We start from the raw sequence: 6000 nt of genomic DNA on the forward strand, positions 1-6000 counted from the left end.
GGGGGGGGGGGTTGGGGGTAGTTGCCCCCCTAAAAAAAAAATTCAAACTTGATTTATTTCTAACTCGATACCAGTGATTTACAAATGTTGCTGAAATGGCATGGTTTTTCCCTGAGTTTTCGGGGGCTCTGCCCCCTAGACCCCACCAAGGGCCCTGAGGCTGGTTTGTCATCTGACCGTGATTATGAATGCATAAAAACCCTGAGCTTCTGAGGGCTCTGCCCCCTTGATCCCACCAGGGGCTTTAAGGCGGGCCCCTGCATGGATGCTCATCTGACCGTTATTGAATGCCTAAAAACCCTGAGCTTCCGGGGGCTCCGCCCCCTGGATAGTCAGTTGACCGTTATTAAAATAATGCCTAAAACCCTTGAGCTTCATGGGGCTACGCCCCTGGACCCCACACCAATTTACTCTTGCTTTACTCTACCTGATCGAAATACTTAAGCCCCCTCCCCCACTTTGAAAAACGTTCCGCGGGGCCTGCATCTACCATGTAAGAGTGGGGATGCGAATTAGGTCTCCCCCCCCCCCCAACAAAAAAGAAGAAGAAGAAGTTTTTGCTCATTATTCGCCACTGCTCCCCCGTCCCTCGCATTTCGTCCCCCCGGTCATGAAAAGAAATCGCCGCCCCTGCCACGTTTACTTCGGGGGTGTACCCTAAAATGGACGAGCAGGGCCGGAACCCTTTACAGACATGGAGGCGGGGATGTATTTTTGCAGCTTCGCCAGTTTTTGACACGCTGCAAGTTGTTTTCATTTTTACGTGATGATTTTCCTGCGCTACTGATACAATTATCAGATTAACAATGTGATATTCTACACCCTCCTTTGTGTGTCTTTCTAAGAAAATCGCTGTTTGGGGGACCGTTAATTTCCAAATCCTCTTAAAATATACTTCATTCGACCTTATTTGTTGGTTTATCCTGATGGATGTCTGAAATGAATCCCATAGTCTGCATAATTATTAATGTTTGATATTACTGGATTAGGCGCTCATAAAATCTTCGTCGTGGTATTCCTACTTCAGAAGCACCTTGAAAAGTCAGACATAACACAATGAAAATCCACGCATCATTTTAATAAGCACAATATCGAGATCATGTAAAAGAGGTTTCTCCGTCGGAAATAAGCCCCTTAAAAAAGGTTAAAACATAAGTTTGATCGATTATGTTTGTCATGTCATGGAATATCCATTGCTATATTTAGTATCATTAGAAAGCACGTTTATCCTTCTTTAAAATAATACCTTATTTGTTAGGACTTTGCAGTCATAGAATAAGCAGTAAGTCAGAATAAGGGACAGGGTCAAAAGTGAAAAGTTGCAAAATACACAGGTAAGCACTAGAATTGTGCAGTGCACTAACACCGCAGCCCTACACTCTTCAAAGAAAGAAGAATGCACAGTCGAATAATAGCAGTGCATTTAGCGTGACATCTTTTATATATCTTGATGTTGTGCTTGTGAAAATGATCCGTGGATTTTTATTGTGTTCCGTCTGACTTCATTTTAATCACATCAAAGCTTTATACGGAAGCTTTGATGGTATTAAAGTATATGCATTATCCTCGATTAAATCATCCGAGACTATTTTGAACCTACTTATATGTCTCAATCTATTATAAACTGGCATATTCGGGCAATACCGTTGGAAGCTGGACCTTGCGAGTTTTCGTCTTTGAATAGTTGTTTATTCCGTGATCGCGGCATGTCTCATGGCAGACAAAGAATCCAAGTTTTAAAACTCATCAGGGTTATCTTGTTTAGACATACCTTTCCGGATTAACTTTCAGCAAAAACAATATTATTCCGTTCTTGTATAGCGCATATCACATTATAACGTCTCTATGCGCTTCCAAAGAGCTTTGGAAAGTATTACCCTAGATTTAGCTCCGGCAGCCGTAATCAGCGCACAGTTCATTCCAAGGATTAATCCTACCAGGTACCCATTAACCTCACCTGGGTCGAGTGTGGCAAATGAAGATCAATGTCTTACCAATGGACATTAGTGCTACGAACCGCAGACAAAGAGCTATCAGCCTATGTCTCGTGTTATTAGACCTGGTACCCCCTTTATCAAGCCGGTTGTCTCCTACGACATTACTTCTTGTTTAATTCGATTTGGTTGAAATAAATAAATAAATAAATACATTTTTAAAGGATTAACCAAACAAGTCCCACCCTTTTGACCTCGGAAAAAAATTTTCACCAATTTATTCTGCACTTTCTTAAAATTGTCTCAACAACTGTCATTGCGAAACCTAAAAAAACACTTCTTTTTAGGTAATAGTATTAAGGTGCTGGCCCAAATTTGACCCCGCATACCTTTGTATATAAGAGACAGATTAAATATCTTGTGAATTACATTGAGAACAGCTAACGAGGCAAAGATAGACGGATGAGAGAGAGAGAGAGAGAGAGAGAGAGAGAGAGAGGGAGAGAAAGAGAGAGAGAGAGAATGGGCGAAAGAGAAAAAAGGGGGAGGGAGAGGGGTAGAGAGAGAAAGAAAGAGAGAGAGAAGAGATAGGGAGGGCGTGGGATGGTGAGTGGATATAGAGCGTTGGTAAAGAAATCCTCCAATTCATCCAATAACAATATTCAACGCCACAATTTTTAATCCTCCGCGGTTAAAACGTTCCAAAATTCGTTCCATTTAAAGTTGAATTATATCATTATCATAATCATGTCATAGTATTGTTTTTTTACTACAATAATACTAGAACTATATATGGGACATAATTACAACTTGACATGTTTGGGTCATTGGCACCGTGTTTCCCGGCTTTGCATAATGTTATTCCTCATTCCTTATTTATCAATGTAGGTAATTCGGATTCTGACTATTGAAATGCAATTATCTGTAACAGGTGAATGACATAATTTTTAACATGGCACTTAACACAGATTTATGCATTAAATTCGATTACATTACCAAAATAGTCTATTGTTCAATAGACCTGTTATTTACATATTAAAATTTATGGCTGTTTCTTTCCTGGGGACCTAGTGACGGGCTCCATCATCATGTTATTAATGAATGAACTAAAATACTTGTAACCATTCTGCACCATTACTTGTTGCTATGTCGGTCTATTCGAGTACCCCTGTATTTTTGAGCCTGTCCTTGCATGAGTACATCCCTATCATTCTGACGAGCGTTTGGGCTGGAAGGTGATTGGTGCTATAGTGGGCAACGCATTGTGAGCTGTAAAAAGTTTCTGCATCGGACGTGTACGTGTGTGTGCATTTGGTGTACTACAGAAGGGCTTAGGCTTTGAGTGGGCTGTATCGAAAGTAGGTTGATTTGTTCATTTTTAAAGTACTTTCCTAAGCTGATAATCATTAGATAGTAAAATACTCTACATTACTAGTATTTGCCAGGACAATACAAATTGTGAAGTTTTACTCGTGAATGTTGAGAATTAATGAACCACCTGCATGTAACGTGGGGCTGAGTCGATTTCGGCCGCTGTCAACCTCTAATTTATACAGAGGTAAGTATGCCAGAATAATCCTTCAGAATCATGAGAAATTCTTGTCTTCTACAAGTACGATGATCCAATATTTCATTTTACTTTCATACCCATGATTGATTGATAGGGGGGGGGGGTGAAATGGCTAGTAACCACGGGTTAGGGAGAGAAACATTCATAATTTGAAATCGTTAGTAAACGGGGGGGGGGGGAAGTGTTTCACAAAGACTAAGATCGACTTTAAGTTGGACTTAAATATGACTGGCCATTCATGCCATTGGTTGCAAACAGTGGCATGAACGGCCTGCCATAGTTAAGTCCAACTTAAAGTCGATCTTACTTTTTGTGAAACACTCCCCTGGTTTATTGTTTGTATTTAAACAAATATATATTTCTTATCATTTTATCTCACATCAAATGCATATTGTACAAATCATTCATATTAAACAAAATTTTACATATTCTTCATAACGAAGCTGGATGCACTGCACATTGATATTTTGACTTAAAAATAAAATTGCAATATCAAAAGGAAAACAAAAGTAGTATGAATTAACTATCGATACACACGGATTTCGTGGCCTCAATTATAATCCAAATGTTTAGAGCATTGTTTTACGAATAGAATTCAAAGAAATTTCATAAAATTTACCCACACATATATTTGACACCCTTAAAATTTACAATGTGCAAATTTAGTCTGATAATAATTATAACTGTTAAAGGTACTATGTCCCTTTTGCAGCCAACATCAAATTATGTAGAACTTTGCAGGAATTATGGATATGTCATGTATTTCTTGTCTGTAAAATTTAAACATTAGCAGTGTCCTAGTATTCAAATTATGCAAGGACACCCGTTTACTTTCTAGACTTCCCTGTCAGACACTATTGAGTGACTGACTGACTGACATCTTTTTTTTTCTTTGGTAATAACATACATAAATTTAACTGTAACAGGTACATGAGCATTAATGATGTAGACAAATTTTGTCTACATCAATAACCCACTACTTGTTATGGCCAAAATTAAGCTGATTAAATCTTTGTGCAGCATAAACGTACGACTATTAAGGATAAAAGGGTATGAAAATCAGACTATTACTTAGGTAATTGCAATCAATTAAGTCGATTCGACAACTGATGTTCGTTATTTTACCACTAAAAGCCACCTTCAAGCCCTTTTGTTTTGAGGGGAGTTCTAAATTAGTATTGTCTTTCAAATGCCGTTGGAATTTAACCTTTTCATTTGTTTGGCCTGCAAATGGGACATAGTACCCTTAAAGATCAAAAGTGTACAAGTCTTTACGCACCTAGTATATGACTTGTATTCTAATATCTGTTTAACTTTACCCTAGACTTAAGTTACCGCTTGGTTAACTTAACCACTCTGAAACCTCACATCGGGACGAAGTATTTATCTTCCAAAAGCTATAATTTGAATAGAGTGGAATTAACGGTTTACTGAAAATTGCCGACTTGGGCAATAAAATGTCATCAGTCACAACAACGTTTTCTTCTCTATTATGGATCAATGATTTGCAAAAGAAGAAATCTTAAGAACTGACACTTCAATTATTCGTGAAAGAAAATAATGGGTGGGTGTTATTCACTGATTGAAGGTACCTAGAATGACAGTCTATAGCATCGAGTCAAAATAGTTTCAGAGAAAAATCCGTAAGCGGGCATAATCTCTTTTGGGCGAGGACGTCGAAAGTCACATTGGATAAACACGATGTTATTCGATCTGGACATGATTTTTACCCCCATTTAAGCTTCGGTTAAAACCCCGGTTTTCTTCCTCACCTGGGTCGAGTGTGGCAAAAGTAGATTAATTTCTTGCCAATGGACGTTGTTGATTTGGTAGGAGGTTGATGTGACTGTCAGTAGCACGGGGTCAAGTCATTGAGGGGGCACTTGTATCATGGTGGATCGCCGATCTTACTACGTGAATAAAATGCAAATGCAAACAAAACTATTGAAAAGGAGTGTGTGCATGGACGGATAATTCCCCCTCTCCTTTTCACCTTTCGTCCGCTCCCCCCCCCCTCTCTCTCTCTCTCTCTCTCTCTCTCCCTCTTTCTCTCTCTCTCTCTCTCTCTCTATCTCTGTTTCTCTCTCTCTCTCTGTTTCTCTCTCTCTCTCCCCCCCCTCTCTCTCTCTCTCTCTCCTATATCACCATTATATTTTGGACACTTTAAACCTTTTAATTACCCAGTTAAACTTGAATTCTAAGTTCACGTAAAGTTGAACTTTAAAAATGGTTGTTAGAGGTCGACCTTAATCACTTGTTTGTTTTCTATTTTTTAAATAAATGTTATCCCCTTCTCGATACTCAATGATTGACTCTCCGTTTTATTGGGCTATTCGATTGAGCTTGCTTCTCAATTGCTTATCCCCACTTCAAGAGCCACGAGGTGGTCCAACAAACACTTAAAGACAGATTCTTTTCCATCTGTTTGTTAGTTGAAGCATTATGAGATCAGTGAAGTCTTCTGTTAGAGTATTGTGATCAACTATACAAATCTTT

Source organism: Strongylocentrotus purpuratus, unplaced genomic scaffold (genome assembly GCF_000002235.5).
Source record: "Strongylocentrotus purpuratus isolate Spur 01 unplaced genomic scaffold, Spur_5.0 spur5_scaffold_8, whole genome shotgun sequence".
Classification (NCBI taxonomy): Eukaryota; Metazoa; Echinodermata; class Echinoidea; order Camarodonta; family Strongylocentrotidae; genus Strongylocentrotus; species Strongylocentrotus purpuratus.